The sequence below is a fragment of the Carassius carassius genome, chromosome 27 (assembly GCF_963082965.1).
Source record: "Carassius carassius chromosome 27, fCarCar2.1, whole genome shotgun sequence".
NCBI classification, from domain to species: domain Eukaryota; kingdom Metazoa; phylum Chordata; class Actinopteri; order Cypriniformes; family Cyprinidae; genus Carassius; species Carassius carassius.
The window spans coordinates 8,958,199-8,978,325 of record NC_081781.1 but is presented as its reverse complement, the minus strand read 5'-3'; positions in this window follow the sequence as shown (position 1 = coordinate 8,978,325).

The window sequence follows — 20,127 nt, the reverse complement described above, 5'->3', positions numbered from 1 at the left end:
TAACACAATATCATAATGTTACATTTATTCAACTTACATCAGTCTAGTGTACTTCTAGTTAAACTGTATCTGACTTGTGTTATAAATTTAACTGACTTGGGTAATGGCTGCTAATATGTTTGGAATATACAGTAATTGTAATAAATAAGCAAATGCTAAAAGCCTAACAATTATTCCTGCTCTCCGCTGCTTGCATCATTAAAGAGCATTAAGGATCTCTCTACTTGCTAAGTAACTTTGATAATTGAAGCTGTGTATGAATAATAGATTAAGCAAGGCAACTGCTGAGTTCACTGTAAACTAGGCTATATAAAAATGCTGAGCTCACTGTAAACTAAGAAGACTGGCACAGGCTCCTTATCTCATACAGCCTCATGGCAGCAATAATTTACTCAGATGAATATCATTTTGCTTGCAGGCCCACTGTACAAACTCATTTTAGCAGAGTGAAGCAGGAATCCCAAACTCAGTTTAATCTAACTCCCCACGTACACTGTTGTCTTCAGGGAAAATCCTACATTTTTAAATGTAACAGTGCTCTTCTGGATTTCAAGGATAGATAAAACAGGAAGTTCCTAATTGAGATGGAAGTAAATTGGTCAACTCATTACCACGTCTGTATTCTGTGCAGACGGTTGACGGATCTCATTGACTAGATCTGAGAGCAAAGCGAGCCGTTTAGAGAGATTACAGGGAGGGACAGGAAACTCATGGAGTACAGGAACCATGCAGCCAGTATCGACAACAATCTGTGACATACAGATGTTGCATGCAATAGTCTGTCAATGCTCCTTGATGGATAAACTACAGTATATGATGAATCTGAATACATTTCAAGTCTACATTTGCATCATAGTCCTTACCATTTTAATAAAGTATATAAACCCTAGGGCTGGGTGATATGACCAAAATCGTATATCATGATATGAGTATATCATTTCACAATAACAATAACAATATAGTTATAAATGAGAAATGCTACATAAATTGTATATAAAGTAACAAAATGTATAAAAACACTGCATATTCTTCATATATATATATATATATATATATATATATATATATATATATTCTTTTTAGAGTTACAAAAGTGGATTATTTAAGAGCAGTGAGATATTTTCTCGTTTTTTTTTTTTTTTTTTGATTAACATGAATGACAGCAGGAATATTAGACTGCTGTCACTTTAAGAGCTGACCAAATCCAATATACTCTTATGTGTTTTCTTCTTAAGCTGTTTGCTTTCACTTAAGACTTAAATTACTGTGTTTACATGGATACTTGCAAAGATGGGCATTTTGACACATACAAGTGTGTGTATTTAACCTTTCAAGGCCAAAAAGGAAGAAAAATAGATCAATACTCCTGTTCAGAACTCCTGTTCTCTATATACGAGCACTGTCTTCACGCTAAGTTCTCGTGACCACGTAGCACAGCAACCAAACTATTTTTACAAGTGATGTGTAACTGCTATAGAGACAACAGTCAAAAATCTCTACAGGTTGACAAATTTCTTTCGGTTAATCATGTCTTATGTCGGTATATCGCCCACCCCTAACCCTGAAAATAAAACCGTTTGAATATTATTAGACCATCAAATCAGCAGAATAGAATGATTTCTGAAGGATTCTGTGACACTGAAGGCTGCAATGGCTACTGACAAGTTATTTTACACTAATAATGTTTCATAATATTACTGTGTTTACTGTATTTAAAAAAACAAATAAGTGCATAAGAGATGTTTTGATTTATAGTAGATGGAGAAACATAAACACAACAGGGGCTTAAATGTATGGGTCCAAAGAGACCTTAGTGGACTATTTGGATAAGATGGCTGGTTTCGACAATAAAACACACTGCACATTCCTAATGCACATTCTCATAAAGGGTTAAAAATGTGAGCACAACTGTAACCGTTACACATTAAAGAAAACAAATTTATAGGTTTTATATTTCCTATCCTCCCTGCTCATCCTGGGAATCTGCAGCTACTGAAAACAGTATGGATCATAACTCAAAAACTATGAGCTCCATAAAGGTCTTTAAACAGACCGATGTGCCTGTATAGAATGTATGGTGCAGGATTAAGGGGAACCTGGAAGGGAAAAACAGAAGGAAGGAGACAGAAGATGATGGGTGACGGAGGGAAAAATGCTGATCGGGGTCTTTAGTGTCATACAGAAAAGGAATGTAGAGGGCATCATAACACTGAACAAAGACTATACTGTTCTGCTGCCTTTCATCATTTCTATCTTTCCCCTCTCCCACAAATGCATTCAAAACCAAACTCATTAACTACAGATTGCCCACAAACCACGAAAACAGAATTGAATAATATTATGGTTTAGATTGTAAGTTGCTTCATTATTACAGCAGAGCTCCAGACAATACAACTGACTAGGGAACCATTGGCTCCTAAAATGAGACATTTAGTCACCAACATTTTTTTGATGACAAATTATAGAATCACTTGATAAAAATGCACTTGAGTTAATTGAGTGCATAGCTAACTACATTTGCTTTTAACAACAGTAACTGTGCACTTTGATGATATAATGTTTTTTTTTTTTAAATCTTGGACTGCAGCAATTTAATTTATATAAACAAGGATGTTGCATTTTGAATAAACTCAAACTTTCAGTTTGATACTGTCACTGATGCTGATTGAATTTCTTTCATATGAATATTATTCTGAATGTTCTGTTGGAATTCATTCAACTCTTATTAATAACCAGTCATACAATGTTGGGTATATAGTCATGTTGGAAAGATCAGATTATGGAGTTAAACGCACATAAAGGCCACGACAAAATCATAATTTCAGAAATTTAGAAACTTCTTTAATCCCAGAGTTTTTTTTTTGTATTATATTTTTTACATATTATATTCTTTTTTTTTTAAAACAGTGAACGACTCTTCAATGGCTAAGCTGCAGAGATTTGGATCTCAAAGTTAAACTGCTTATATCGACCCCTAAATGCCATTACATGAGCCCAGTTTTAAAGGAATGCTGGATTAAACATGCACTTTGTCGAGTTTTGAAAAGAGCTAACAAAAAGAGCTCTTTATTTGAATGACTCTAAGTGCTTGATGCACAGCTCCACCCAAGAAATTTCATATTTCTTTCCAAGCATTCGCCTTTTTAGCCACCAGGCAGTTTGTGGCCTGCAAGTAACGTTCTTGGGCACTGCCATGTTGTATGCAAAGTTTATGTTTCCTACCCTTTCCGCTTCCAGATGAGTGTGAATGGGAATATAAAGTACATTTTGGAGAGATTCTGTGCCTAACACACAATCAGCTAGTGAATGAAACCCTATGTCTATAAAAGAGATATAAAGACCCAGGACTGGCTCCAACATTGGCATCAAAACCACAAGTGCCCACTCACTGAGAATGTTTGTTAAAAGTCTTATTGGATGTATTTTCCTTTAACAGTGACCTTAAAATTATGGTTGTGACTGTGGTCAGTGTCAGAATCAGCAAATCCATAGTAAAATAATTTAGCCCTATCGTAGTCTAACGGCTTGCCCATTTACAGCTACAAAGCGCTGTATAATTAACAGCTCAAATTGAGAAAGTTTGACAGGAGTAGGCCTGGATTGCGTTCATTATTACAGTATTCAGACTTTGCCTTATAAGTACAGCACTACAGTATTCCCGTTATTGGACGGCAGAAATGGAATCCATGCAGTGTTTTGTGTCACTTTTCGTGACATGAAATATAGATAAACTAATGCAGTTTCAGCGACAGTCATATGAATGTTGTGAGGGAAATAGATCTCCATCTAACAAGCCATAAAACTCTTTAATACACTGACTTTTTTCTTCTAGCAAGTTTTAAAGTGCATGTTCAGTTTTCTTCTAGATTTAAAGCTGCATTTTTCTGACTTTCACAGGCATTCACAGGTTAAGAGTCCGAATATCCAATCCATCAGCATGATTTAAAGCTGTATGAAGGTTTAAATCAAGAAAGATGATCTCGTTTCTTCAGCTAAATAGGAACTTTTGGCCTTGTGGGCTTTATATAAACTCTATTAATAACACTTCTTTTTCACTCTGACTAGTTTAATGTGTCCAGTAATTGAACATGTCCTATATACACTCAAAGCGTGATTTTAGCTTTTTCCTGCCTGCTTTTTGTGGATTACCTGTATGTGGATTAATTAAAGACTGTTTACTTTTATTCATCTTCTTCGAGCAGTTATATAACATCATACCGTGACAGTCTGGAAATGTGTGTCCTAATTTTAAGTAAAAATAAGTACACTGGAAAATCTGTTAATAGGGGCAAAACTGTGAATCAGTAAAATAGACAATATTTTTCACACATTACAGTAAATATTAAAGTGATTTATTCTATAATTTATTTTGATTATGATAGTTTTAAAAGTAATTTATATTGATTGAAAGTTAATTAATTTAATTAATTTTCAAGATTGAAAGTCTGTGTCTGGGAAAGCGAACAATAAAATCTATATATAAAATGCATCTGAAACACCAATAATAATAATAAATAATGAATGAATGGTATAAGATTTCTAAATCATTTTATAGAGATTTTAATATAACAAAATTAAAATAAAAAATAAAAATCTGTTAGCTCTAATAAAACAATAAACCCCAGGACACCCCACTGAATAGGATATGATAAATTAAATTTATGCTTCTGTTGCGAATCATCTGATTGCATCTGTCTTTTCTCACTAAAACAGTGTTCACCAGCTCCCCCAAGTTTAAAACTCTGAGATAGAACAAAACTAATGGAGCTGGGAGAATCTCCATCTGTCTGTGTTGTCCTTTGGAAAACGAAGAGCATTTCTTACAGAGGGGGTCTTATCCTGCCTCTGTAAATTAATTGGTTATTTAGTCAAAATGAATTGTAAGTGTCTCTTTTTTCCAAAGAATGTCTGTGTTATCTTATGATGTTGTGGGATGAACAGATTTCTGAGAAACACGGATGCATGTTTTCTCTAAATGTGAGGGGAATTATTTTGTAAACTGATGAAAATTTTCTTAAAATGTCTTTTGTTAAATGTTGCTAACAGAGGCACAAGAGACTTGGTTTTGTAAACTGGACAATAAAATTTGTGCTCCCATGTGTATAATATGTAACATCACTCAGCAATGAATTCTGTCATGGACACATGTTACCTTTAGTGCTTCTTTATAAATTGTGGCAAGTGGAAGGGGAAGGTCAAGGGCCATATTCCTATTTCACAAGGGAGCAACAAAGAGATTAAAGATTAGAAACAAAAAGCAGGAACTCTAAGTCACATGTTGACCTTAGTAGAATGAACAAAAACCCAGACGTCCAAACACTAGATTAAGTCTACTTAATAGTAAAAGAATCACATTCAAAAAGAACCTTAAATACATACATGCATGCATTGAGCTAAAACATTTCCTCATGTTACAATTTTTTTATTACGAAATGGCATGGAAAACGGGAAAATGTGATTGTGTGTGAATGTGTCTATAAGATTTTTAAAGGTTTTTAGAAGTCACTTATGCTCATCAAGGTTGCATTTTTTGATTAATATACTGTAATATTGTGAAACATTATTAACATTTTAAATAAGTGTAGGATTGACACAGAGTGATTGAACTATATTGCAGTCTAAATTAAAAATATTGGAGAGAGTTTTTATTCACGTTCCCTCCTCTTCAGACTTGACACAGGCAAGTTGCCAGATTGACTACACCAACAGGAATGAGCACACCTGACGCTGGAAAGCATTTCCAATATTTATTCTGCTTTTATTATACCGCTGTTGATCATAACATTTTTTGAATGGATGACAAGGCTTTTTAGAATGGGCAGAACATTCTATTTCCCACTGTGACCCCTTTCATTTGCCAGCTTCCATGACTGAAATTAAATACGCTGTGTTTCCCACCAACTGACAACTCGGGAGCAGTGGGCGGGTTTCACAAACCAATACAGAGACTGATATTCTGGCCCGGAACGCATGTTTTCAAAGATTATTAACTGACTGTAGCATTGGTTTTCAGTTTTTCATGTTTCTTAAATATCTGCAAACATATTATGGTATTTTTAAGCTTTAGTAGAGTCAAAAATTTACAGCACCTTTAATATAGTTTAAAAGGTAATGTATCGCTGTCATGTCAAAGCTTAATTTTCACCAGCCATTACTTCAGTCTTCCGTGTCATATGACCCTTTAGAAATTATTCTAATATGTTAATATGTAGCTCAAGAGACATAAAAAAAATCAGTTCAAACTGTTTTTCTAATATTTTGTGGTAAACATTGTTTTTCAGAATTGTCAGATGAATGAAAAGTTCAAAAGAACCCACTTTATTTAAAATGTTTTTATTTTTTGTAACAGTTTCTACTGTGTTTTTTGATGTATTAAATGCATCCTTTTCTGACAAAAAAGTATAAATTTACAACATAAAAAAAAATCTTACAGTAGATATACAATGTTTTCAAATTGGTCAAACATACTGTTTGAGTATTTGGATCTGTATTACAGTTATTTAAATATAAGATCTTAAATATTTATCACCTAAGAAGACACCAGCATGCAAAAGTTTGCAGATTTTGTTAGACATCTTGTAAAAACAGATGGAATGGATTCTGTATTACATTTTTTGGAGAAACTAGTAACTTTAAAACTCAATTCCAACAATAATATTTTTCTCCAAATAAAATCTGTGCTCCTTTACATTATTAATGTAGGATGTCTGACCACAAGGCTGCAGAATTAGAAAAAATAAATTGCTGAGCTGTTAGACAGAAGTAATTGGTCTTTAATCTGCAATAAAATACACAAAGGTTATAAGCAAAACATATGCATACAGCCAAAAGTGTCAAGTAATGAGACGCAAATGGTTTACATGGAGCAAAGAAATAGGCTCTCACACTTGACAGCACATTACATTAAACATGGCACGAGGCTTTGATAATACTTTAACCTCTGTCCTCCATTCGCCCCCATATTGTGCAATAAAAAAGGCAGATGGTAACAAGCTCAACTGATTATAGTCAATTAGTTCTGGTCATTTATAAAAAAGAGGCCTAACTCCTAAGAATATTGATTCAGTTCCTGACTCCTGTGCCAGATTTCACCACCCCAACTTCCATACTCCAGCCAAGATAATGTCTTTGATCTTTTCCATTACGATAAATCACAGCCAGTTCATCACCCCAGTAATGTTTTAAGCCTAGTTTAGCTCCATTTTATGATAAAAGTAGAGGAAGGACAGCCAGTGGTACACTACAGCATTCCATGCACAAGTAATAAATTTACATCAGCCCACAGGGACCTACAAGAAGTGCATGGAACCTATAAATCATCTGAAGCATGACACTTGCAAAAGATCGGGGAAATGCAGCTTACTGCTAGGTAGACTCTATAGGGTAATGAGGTTTGGGGAAGAGCAATGAATCTGGAAGAGTGCCTTATAGAATTAACCCCATTGCCTTGATGCTACCCAAAGGGACACATGTCAGGGTGATCTAATGGGGTTAATTCTCACTACAAAAGAAGCCGGAGTATGCTTACAAAGAAAGTATCAGAAGAGGAGAGGCATTCACTTGACAGACATTTATAAAGCTTCTCAGTTAGCTACTTGGTTAAATCTCATTGGTTAAATCTTATGTGCCCTCCAGAAGTTTGCGCTCTGCAAGTGAACGACGCCTTGTGGTACCATTCCAAAGAAGTTCAAAATCACTCTCACGGACCTTTTCCTGGACTGTGCCCAGCTGGTGGAATGACCTCCCAATCTCTATTCGTACAGCTGAATCTTTACTAATTTTCAAGAAACATCTAAAGACTCATCTTTTTCGCCTGCACTTAACCAACTAACACTAGCACTTTTCCTTTCCTTGTCTTTTAATTTTATTTAAAAAAAAAAAAAAAAAAAAAAAAAAAACTACCTATGCGTTCTATACTAGACTAACTGAGACTTGTCATGGCACTTGTACACTGTTGTTGTTCTCTTGTTGACCTGACTGCTTCTATTGTTCTCATTTGTAAGTCGCTTTGGATAAAAGCGTCTGCTAAATGTAAATGTAAATGTAAATGTAAATGTAAATGTAAATGTAAATGTAAATGTAAATGTAAATGTAAATGTAAATGTACTTCCAACACTGAAGGTTTAAAAGCAAGCAAAACAGAGTGGGTGCTCTCAAACAGAAGCCAAAGCAATAAGACCATAAGCGTCCAGTGAGTGCCAAAACCAACAAAGGTGAGCAGCCTGGCTTAAAATGCACTGAGGAATTAAAACTTTTGGTTCAAACTGAGTGGAAAATGTGCTCCTAAATAAACATTAAAACCATAACATATGATTGCACATATATTTCATAAATATTTGCATAAAAAAAATATTGTGACAGACAATAAGGTTGAAAACAACTTTTGCAGAAGTAAAATAACTTATTTAAGTGGAGAATTTTAGGAGCTTGTTTCATAACCAAAAAATGTATAACCCAAATCTGTCTAACTTTTGGGAAAGCAGTCACATTAAACATATTGTGTTTTGAAATGTTTCAGGTTCAAATCTAACCCCTGCCAACTGAAAATCCAGATTTACATGTTTGCTGAGTACCATTTGTGCTTCAAATGATACAAGATGGAGGGTGTTATATGACACTGCCTTTGTTCTTAATCTGACATTCTTCACAGTGATTGGTGTGATGGGAGTGAGAACCTATGAGCCTCTCAACTAATTGAGAAAGGCACAACAGATTAATTTGTTTGTGTGTGGACTGCAGTGTTTGTCTGCCCTGAAAAATCAGGCACTTAAAAACATTTGAGTAGATTGGGGTCAACTTCTATTATTCTTTTTTTGAAAGAACATTTTTGGCATTGCCAGAATAGGGGAGGTAAGTAAAATCAGTCATAAGTCTTAATTGTCTTCAGTTGTGATTATCTGTACACTTTGCAATGTTATTTCATGCATTGTGACAGTAGCAGAATTTGGAGATAAAAAGGTAAACAGTTTAACTAACAACAAATCTCAAATTTAAGCATTTAACACAGAGGTTAATGTTAAACACTTCCTATTACAAACATAATATGCAGAGCCATTTTTCTTACCTGTTTCCCACTGTGATTGCTCTCCAGAAAGATCCTCATCTTGACTTTGACATACATGACAAGCCCTGTGACCTTCTGTAAACTGTTTGTTTGGTCACTTGAGCTGGAAAAAAAGGAGATATACTTCAAAACCAGCTTTTGATTTTATAATGTTCATAATGTTAAATATTTCTGAATGTTAAATGTAAAATCATAAACTGTGCAGCATATACTCTGAAATGAGTCTTCAAGTTTGCTACTAAGCCACATAAGCTTCAGCGATTTTAGACACATTCTCATTCTACAGCCAGTTTATTGATTTGTTCCTGGAATACTGTCAGGAACATATCAAAAATGAATGTGCACACAACTCCTCCAGTTCGCAAGGCTGGATGTGCCATTCCTTGGCAGAATGCCCAACTATAGGCCAATAAGACAAGATAAATCCAGGTTAGAATGCTACACACTCCTCTTCCTTCACTGAATATTAATAAATATTTGTGACAGACACTACTAGTGCACTATTGGTTTTAATTTAGTGTGAACCTCTTAAATATAAAATACAAATTCCCCCAAAAGAGTGTGTAGTATTTATTATATCACAAATTATATAAGATTTAATTAAAATTCAATTACATTTACAGGGATATTTAACCTAAGAATGAATAACTTACTCACCCTCAAATAGTTCCACACTTTTCTAAAATATGACTGCTTTTTTAAAATTGCAAAATACATTCTAGTCATGAAACACAACGGCTACAGTTACTTGTAATGAAATGGGGACCACTTCTCAGTTTCACACCCAGTATTATGCATTTCGTGAGGATGTTGACACTCCTCGACAATCTCTGTGTGTGTGAGCTTATGAATACTGGCCTTTATACCGGTCATGCAGTGGAGTACAGCCAACTCCCACCTTTTAATTTAAGGTGGAGGAAAAAAGAAAACAGAGTATCACATGGTCGTTGTGACTGCAGTGTCCTGTTGCAGTTGAAGGCCATTCAAGTCTTTCTAACATAAGGCATAAGGCCCTTTGCTTTGAAAATACCTTTATGCTTGTGGTATAACTAATTTCAATACATTCTGTTGAATTTGTCTGGTGTTCTTGGCTATTCATCAACTATTTTCCTTTTAATAAATATATTGCTTTGTTGAATCCATGACTTTAAAAATGAACCTAAACATGATGCATGTTTGGCTTTTGTGGGGTTTTAGTGCTTGTTCCTCCATTTACCCTGTGGTTGGTTGTGCTAGTCCAAAACGATAATAAAGCAAGAGCTGGTGTTGGGGCAGGGGTGGAAGTAGAAGGTTGTGGATGGTCTCTCCCCTCATTCATATGCACAAAGGAGGGCTTTCTTTCCTCATCCCTTTGCTTTCTTAACTCATACCACCATTAAGCCCCCAGCCCTCCACGGTTCATTGAGAACACAGTTCCAAGGGAGCACCGCTGCTCTGGTTGGTTTAAAGACACAGCAGGAGCACTGCAGAGCACCAAACTCTTTCCCAGGCTTGATCTCCTTGAGTGTTTCACCCCTGTGCCATGTCAAAGGAAAAGGGTCTGATCAAAACTACATCCTTCTGGCATTTACAATTAATCATAACTTTCAAATATTTAACTCTCATGTTCTATTTGTTACGGATCACTCGGGAGGCTGAGGAGTAACAGACAGAATGGTTTATTGAACAGACACAAGCAGAGGAGCAGGTAGTGTAGGGTGGAGTTAGGGATGGTTCCGTGCAGGCTGGGTGAAGACGTCAAAGGAGGAAGGTGAACCACACACACGCACACTGGGGATCTGGATCTTCGGAGAATCGCTGGAGAGAGGTAAGTAAGCGTGTTTGTAACAGTACCCCCCTCCCCACAGCCCACTCCTGAGGGCCGAGGACCCCGACAATGTGGTGGACGTCCTCTTCTCCTGGGAGCTGGTCGGTCAGGACGATTGGAGTGGAAGGTGTCGAGTAAGTTAGGATCCAGGATGTTGTTGCGTGGGACCCAGGAACGTTCCTCTTGACCATATCCTTTCCAGTCCACTAGATATTCCAGTTATCCACCATGCCGCCGGGAGTCCAGGATGTCACTCACTGCGTAGGCTGCACCGTCGTGTAGGAGGAGTGGAGGGGGGGCTTCCGTTTCGCCAGGTTCTGTGGAGGGAGAGACAGAAGGATGGTGAGGTTTAAGGAGAGACACATGGAATGTGGGGTGAATCCGGTATTCAGGGGGTAACTGGAGTTTGTAAGTGACCGGATTGATCTGCTGGATGATGGTGAATGGGCCAATGAATCTGGGACTTAGCTTGCGGCAGGGCAGACGCAGGTGACCAGTGCCAAGCGATGTGTGAGCGGAGTGTATGAGTGGAGTGCGCCGTGTCCTGGGAATATACTGAAGTTCCGGTGGGCAACCCGGCGGGGTGTTGGTGGTAGGCTCGGTAGGAGGAAGGGTCTCAGCGGACCAGGTAATAGGAGAGACGATAACTCTTTCTGGAAGAATGGTTTCCGGAGTTTCGGGATTCTCTTCAGGGGCGTAACACCTGGAGAGGGCGTCAGCCTTCACATTTTTCACCCCTGGGCGGTATGAGATGGTGAAATGGAAGCGGGTGAAGAATAACGCCCAGCGGGCTTGTCTTGGATTTAATCTTTTGGCCACTCGAAGATACTCTAAGTTCTTATGATCTGTTAGGACCAGAAAGGGGTGTTTGGCTCCCTCCAACCAATGCCTCCATTCTTCCAAGGCCAGTTTGATGGCCAACAGTTCCCGGTTGCTGATATCATAGTTGACCTCCGCCGGGTTGAGTTTCCGGGAGAAGAAGGCGCATGGGTGGAGGCGACTGGGATTCCCCTGCTGCTGAGAAAGGACCGCTCTCACTCCGGTGGTCGAGGCGTCGACTTCCACGACGAAGTGTCGGTCGGGATCGGGATGGACCAGGAGTGGGGCGGTTGTAAAGGCCTCCTTAAGGATGTGGAAGGCCTCTGTGGCGGCAGGAGTCCAGGAGAGAGATTTGGGTTTGTTACGGAGGAGACTGGTGAGAGGGCTGGTGATGGTACTGAAGTTTTGTATAAACCGTCTATAGAAGTTGGCAAAGCCAAGGAACCGCTGTAACTCCTTGATGGTGGTTGGAGTGGGCCAATCTCTGACGGCGTTTACTTTCCCCTCGTCCATCCGGATGCCACTGCTGCTGATGTTGTATCCAAGGAACTGCACTGAGGGCTGATGGAAAGAGCACTTTTCGGCCTTGAGATACAGTTGGTAAGCCCTCAGGCGTTGCAGGACCTCCGCAACGTGGCGTTGATGAACAGACACAAGCAGAGGAGCAGGTAGTGTAGGGTGGAGTGAGGTATGGTTCCGTGCAGGCTGGGTGAAGAAGTCAGAGGAGGAAGGTGAACCACACACACGCACACTGGGGATCTGGATCTTCGGAGAATCGCTGGAGAGAGGTAAGTAGAAGAAGAGTTAGTCCTTAGAGTTAGCATACAGGTAAAACCTTGTCGCGAACGAGACCGGACATCATTTGAGTGTGTGTGTGTGTGTGGTTTTTATGGTGCCGAGGTGATTGGGTGGTGATGAGGATCAGGTGGATGTGCTTAGTATTCCGGTGAGGGCGTGCGTAGTGATTGCGTGGAGGTGGAACCTGGCGTGTTTGTAACACTATTAAGACCACATGATGTATGTGTAAAAATATTCATGGTAATTTTGAAACTGTTTATTTTTTCTTCCCTTCAGATTCTTCTAATGTGTTCCTCTGACCTAATCAGGCAGATACTATTTAAACTTTATCCTTATATTGTACCAAAAATTAAAATGTGAAATTCTAGTAACTATGTATTGGAGGTAAGTTTGACCCTGCTAAAACACATTGTGAAAAAATACAGTGAAAGACCCCAAACAAAACACATTTGGGTTTATCGGCTATCAAGATCTTCACAACATGCTTTTCAATTTTATTTACTTCCAGAATCAACAGTCGTATTGTGTGTTTATTCTCACAGGATCATTAGAAGTTCATAAGTGTAAGCCACAAAATATTGTGGAAATGTTTCGCTTTGCATTTCCAAAATGAATAGCAAACCGTATGCAAAAACATGGTTAAGGTTTACTTTTCCCACATGAGACCAATGGCAACAACCAACATTTGTGACCACTAACTGCGTGACTGCTCCTGAGTGCAGATGGTAAACATTAAAAGCAATGTAGCGTTCTCATAAATGAAAGGAATTGTTTTTTCTCACAGCGGTTTTCTATTAAGCCTTCACATGTAAACCATGCAGTATATGTAATTGGCGATTAAACAGGTTAACTTGATTCTGGTGTATGTGTGTGGTTGGATACAGCACGCATATGTTAAAGGTGGTACCACCACTTCAACTGACATGTTGAAGGCCCAGAAAGGTAGTAAAGACATAGATAAAATAGTCCATGTGATATCATTTGTTATTTGTTATCATTTGTTATAAGTTATTAAGCTATGAGAATGAACTTTTTGTTCATTCTTCTCTTTGCTGTGCGTTCACAAGAGTACCATGACATATGCATGTGGTGCTGCTGACGCAGAATGATGTAGATGTTTCACGGTCAGCCATGAAAGTCATTATTGAAAACAGAAGTATCATACGTTACATGTGTTTAAGAAACACTTAAGGGTACTTTTTTCACTTAAATCATGAGTTAAGGATTATCCTGGGTCTGAGGAGGCAAACAGCAATGTCATGACTGATAATCCTATTAAAGAAATTCACAGTGACATAATGCTAATCTTAAAAGCAACGAATCAAATCCCAGAGACTGGTTTTAATGGGACTGTGTTTTTGCGGTAGTGCAGCTGTCATTGAGCTTGATGGAATTTATGTTACCTTTTGGAATGTGTGTTGGGACTCAAGAAGAACACAGAGCAGTGCATTGGGGTTTAATGCCTCTCGATGACTCCTATTAACCAGCCACAAACTTAGGGTTTTGTTAAATAGTGAAACTCCTGTGATTTTGTCAAATACATTGAAGGTGGGTGGCAATCACTGGCATTCTTGGGGTGTTTGTAAGTGTAAAAAAACAACATACAGGGAACACACACAACTAAACCAAACAAAACACCATGATCCACTGGTGTTAGGATGGCAGGTCAAGACGGAAAGAATGTAAACACACTTGAACTTCAGAAAAGCAGATGCAGGGAAAGGAGGCTGCTGTGAAGAATTTGCACCCTTTAGATTAAGTTTATGTTCCATTAAGATATTCTGTAAATTTTCTACTGTAAATATATCAAACTTAATTTTTGGTTAGTGTGATAAAGTTCGTATGGCAGAGAAGGAAGGAGACCAGGGTCGGCGTACTGAGGCTCGTGGGAACTTTATTATGCTGAATCAAAGAACGGAAAACAAAGTCACGCCACATGCGCATAAATCATAACATTGATACTTTCAGGCTCTCGCTTTCTGTCGGTCGTTTCCTCCCACGAGTCCTCAGGTCTCTCCTTTGTCTCTGGTTCCCAGCTGGCTTAAATACTGCTTCCCCACGCCAATCACTGCAATGAGAAGCAGGTGTCACTTGTCTCTCACTTAACTCACTTACCACCGCTGATCTCCTCACTCTCTCTCCCGTCGCAGACCTCGCTAAACCACACCTCCCCTGCCACATGCCCCCCCCCCCCCCCCCCCCATTCCTGGAGAGGAAGTCGGCCACAGCCATCTGCGCCCCCGGCCTGTGAATCACCTTGAACTTAAATGGCTGTAAAGCTAGATACCAACGGGTGATTCGCGCGTTGGTATCCTTCATGCGGTGGAGCCACTGGAGGGGCGCGTGGTCCGAGCAGAGGGTGAACTCCCGGCCCAGGAGGTAGTAACGAAGGGTGAGGACCGCCCACCTGATGGCCAAACACTCCTTTTCTATGGTGCTGTACTTAGCCTCTCTCTTAGAGAGCTTCCGGCTAATGTACAGCACCGGGCGATCCCCCACCCCCCACCTCCTGGGACAGGACCGCGCCCAGCCCCCTGTCCGACGCGTCAGTCTGCAACAAAAAGGGGAGAGAAAAGTTAGGAGAGTGCAGGAGCGGTCCACCACACAGGGCAGCCTTAACTCGGGTAAAGGTCTGTTGGCACCGCTCCGTCCATTGGACCGTATCTGGTACCTCCTTTTTAGTGAGGTCAGTCAGGGGGCTAGTGAGGTCCGAATAACCAGGAATAAATCTCCTATAATATCCCGCCAGCCCCAGGAACTGCCTCACCTCCTTTTTGGTCTTGGGTCTGGGGCAAGTCACAATTGCTGCCGTCTTGTCAATTTGGGGACGCACTTGCCCGTGACCCAAGTGGAAGCCCAGATACCTTACCTCCACCCGCCCAACCGCGCACTTCTTCAGGTTGGCCGTTAGCCTCGCCCGTCTCAGCGCCTCGAGGACAGCCCTCACATGCTCCATATGCCGCCGCCAGTCGCCACTATAAATGATAATATCATCCAGGTAGGCGGCGGCATATGCAGCATGCGGGCGCAGCACTCGATCCATGAGACGCTGGAACGTAGCGGGGGCCCCGAACAAGCCGAACGGAAGCGTCACAAATTGGTGTAAACCAAACGGCGTGGTGAAGGCTGTTTTTTCTCTAGACATGGGAGATAAGGGGATCTGCCAATATCCTTTTGTCAAGTCCAATGTCGAATAAAAGCGAGCCGTACCTAACCGGTCGAGCAACTCGTCAATCCGTGGCATTGGATAAGCATCAAATTTTGACACTGCGTTCACCCTGCGATAGTCCACACAAAATCGCACCGAGCCGTCCGTTTTAGGGACCAAAACAATCGGGCTCGCCCAATCACTGTGGGACTCCTCGATTACTCCTAACCTCAGCATCGCCTCTAATTCTGTCTGAACCACCTTTTTCTTGTGTTCAGGTAATCTATATGGCCGGCTGCGAACCACCACGCCCGGCTCTGTCTCAATATGGTGCTGAATCAGATTAGTACGACCAGGTAGAGGCGAAAACACGTCTGCAAATTCGGACTGTAACTGTCCAATGTCAGTGAGCTGCGAGGGCGAGAGGTGATCCCCTCCCGGGGCCAGGGCGAGGGATTTTTCTTTAATGATCGCCTCTGGCCCGAGATCCTCCTCTCCGCTCACTGCCGTCGCTAGCAACACTGACTCCTCTTCGCTCCATTTTTTAAGGAGGTTGAGGTGGTAAATTTGCCTGGAGTCGCCTCTGTCTGTTCGTACTACTTCATAATTGAGACCGCCTATTCGCTGTGTGACCTCAAAGGGTCCTTGCCACTTTGATAATAATTTGGAGCTGGAGGTTGGCAGTAATACGAGCACTTTATCTCCTGGTGCAAATTCTCGGAGCTTAGTTCCAATGTTATACAGCTGGCTTTGTCTGCCCTGGGCCTGAAGCAAATTCTCCATTGAGAGCCGCCCCAGTGTATGGAGTTTTGCTCTCAGGTCCATGACATACTGAATTTCATTTTTGCTATCCGAATGTCCGTCCTCCCAAGTTTCTTTCAGGACGTCCAGCACCCCGCGGGGCTGGCGTCCGTAAAGAAGCTCGAAGGGGGAAAACCCCGTGGAGGCTTGGGGGACCTCGCGCACAGCGAATAAGAGGGGCTCTAGCCATCTATCCCAATTTTTCGCGTCTTCTTGTACGAATTTACGAATCATTGTTTTCAAAGTGCGATTAAATCGTTCGACCAGTCCGTCTGTTTGTGGGTGATAGACGCTGGTCCGTACCGCTTTAATGCCCAATAATTCGTATAATTCGCGTAACGTGCGTGACATAAACGCGGTGCCTTGGTCCGTGAGAATCTCTTTTGGGATTCCCACACGGGAGATTAAACGAAACAGGGCGTCCACCACACTCTTCGCCGAGATATTGCGGAGCGCCACTGCTTCGGGATATCGTGTTGCATAATCCACTATGACTAACGCAAAACGATGTCCCCGTGCGGATCGTTCTAATGGCCCGATGAGGTCCATACCAATTCGTTCGAAGGGGACCTGCACTAGAGGTAGAGGGCGCAACGGCGCTTTTGGGTTGGCCGGTGGGTTCACCAACTGACATTCCCAACACGACGCGCACCATCTGCGGATCCCCGCAACGCCAGCAGGCCGGCCCAGGCCTCCCCGCCACCCTAGTGGTTGGAAGTGGGTCAGGTGATTGACGTGGGGAAGCAGCTGGTAGCTCAGCCAGTCCCTCCCCGTGGTGGCCCCGTGTACCGAGACCTGGGTAAAGGGACAGGCTTTGGAGGAAGAGGAGAGAGAGAGGGGGGGAAGAGAGAGAGAGAGAGACAGATGGAAGGGGTTCGCCGACCCCGGAACACGCCGCCAGCTGATCCTCCGCCAGTTGGATGGCCAGATCCAGCGACGCCGGCCGGTGGCACTGGACCCACTGAGCAGTCCTCTTCGGGAGTCGTGAGATGAACTGCTCCAGCACCACGGTGTTGATAATGGTCTCGGCGTTGCTTCCTCCGGCCAACAGCCATTTGCGGCAGGAGTCCCGGAGCTGCTGGGCTAAGACAAAGGGCCGGCCTGCTTCGGTCAGTTCTAGCGACCGGAAGCGTTGACGGTGCTGCTCGGGGCTGAGGCCGACCCTTTTGAGCACTGCTCTTTTTAAGTCTGCATATACCAGGAGGTTCTGGACGGGCAGTTGTTGAGTAGCCTTCTGGGCCTCCCCTGACAGCAGCGGAATTATCCGGACCGGCCAGCTGTCCTCCGGCCACCCACACGCCTCGGCCGTCCTCTCAAACAAATCGAGGAACGCTTCCGGATCATCTGTTGGCCCCATCTTCGTAAGAGGCATGTGGGCAGCAGGGCTGGAACTGGGGGAGGCCGACCTCGTCCGAACCTCCCGGTCCAGCATGCTCCGGAACAGCTCGCGGTCCTCCCGCTGGACCTGCATCATTGCCTGAAACCGATGTTCGTGGTCGGCTCGCAGCTCCAGCAGGGCTTGATGTTGTTCCTGATGCAGGCCCGCGAGCGATGTAATGAGCTCCGCAAACGGCGTTCCCGATGATCCTGACGGGGTTTGCATGGCGGCGTCGTTCTCCTTCCTTCCCGGGTTTCGGCACCAGTGTGATAAAGTTCGTATGGCAGAGAAGGAAGGAGACCAGGGTCGGCGTACTGAGGCTCGTGGGAACTTTATTATGCTGAATCAAAGAACGGAAAACAAAGTCGCGCCACATGCGCATAAATCATAACATTGATACTTTCAGGCTCTCGCTTTCTGTCGGTCGTTTCCTCCCACGAGTCCTCAGGTCTCTCCTTTGTCTCTGGTTCCCAGCTGGCTTAAATACTGCTTCCCCACGCCAATCACTGCAATGAGAAGCAGGTGTCACTTGTCTCTCACTTAACTCACTTACCACCGCTGATCTCCTCACTCTCTCTCCCGTCGCAGACCTCGCTAAACCACACCTCCCCTGCCACAGTTAGTAATATGCATTGCTAAGAACTTCATTAGGACAACATTTAAAGGTGAATTTCTCAATATTTAGATTTTTTTGCACCCTCAGATATTACAGATATTCAAATAGTTGTCGACCAAATATTGTCCTATCCTAACAAACCATAAATCAATGGAAAGCTTATTTATTCAGCTTTCAGATGATTTATAAATCTCAATTTCAGAAAAAAATTACCCTTATGACTGGTTTTGTGGTCCAGGGCCAAATATTTCTTTCTTCTGTTGAACAGAAAAAAAGACATTTTGAAGAATGTTGGTAATCCAACAGTTTTGGACCCCATTGACTTTCTTAGTGTTTTTGTCCATAATTTGTTAGTAAGTGGGACCTAAAATCTGTGGTTTTCAACATTTGACAAAATATCTTCTTTTGTGTTCCACAGAAGAAAGCCATACATTTTTAGATTAATATGAGGGGGAATATTTTTACATTTTTTGTACGGACTATCTCTTTAACATTAAAGTTGCTGAAACTTGTTAAAATTACAAATGACTTGCTTTCTTGCATCAAATCAAGCCTGGATCTCATTGCTAGTTTTACTTGATCTTAGTGCTGTGTTCGACACCATAGATTATGACATACTCATAGATCGATTACAAAACTATACAGGTATTCAAGAGCAGACTCTAAGATGATATAGATCCTACCTGTCCGATAGCTACCACTTTGTTTATTTAAATGGGGGGGGGTCATCTCATTTATCACCAGTAAAATATGGAGTGCCACAAGGATCTGTCCTAGGTCCTCTGCTATTTTCAATATACATGTTGCCCCTTGGCAATATTATTAGAAAATACAGGATTAGTTTCCAATGTTATGCTTATGGTTCTCAACTGTATATCCCAACGAGACCAGATGAAATTTCTAAAATATCTAACCCACAGAGTTAAAAATGTAAAAGTTTGGATGAACAATAATTTTCTCCTATTAAATTCGGATAAGCCAGAGATATTACTTATTGGACCAAAAAAACAGTACACAGAATATCGTAGATTATACAATTTGCAACTAGAAAGATTTACTGTTACTTCCTCTACAGTCAAAAATCTTAGTGTTATATTAGACGGCAACTTGTCTTTTGAAAACCTTATTTCCCATATTACAGAAACAGCATTCTTCCATCTTAGAAACATTGCCAAGCTACGAACCTGTTTCTGATGCAGAAAAGCTAGTTCATGCATTCATGACCTCTAGACTGGACTATTGTAATGCACTGCTAGCTGGTTGTCCTGCATCTTTAATAAACAAGCTACAGGTAGTTCAAAATGCAAAAATGCAGCAGCTAGAGTCCTTACCAGGTCAAGAAAATATGATCATATACCCCAATTTTACAACCTCTACACTGGCAACCTATTAAGTTCCATATCAATTACAAAATATTATTACTTACCTAAAAGGCCCTTAATGGTTTAGCTCCTCCGTACCTAACTAGTCTTCTACCATGCTACAATCCATCATGCCCCCAAGGTCACAAAACACTGGACTTTTGGTAGTTCCTAGGATAGCAAAGTCCACTAAAGGTGGTAGAGCTTTTTCACATTTGGCTCCCAATCTCTGGAATAGCCTTCTTGATAATGTTCGGGGTTCAGACACACTGTCTGTTTAAATCTAGAATGAAGAAACATCTCTTTGGCCAAGCATTCAAATAATGCATTTCATA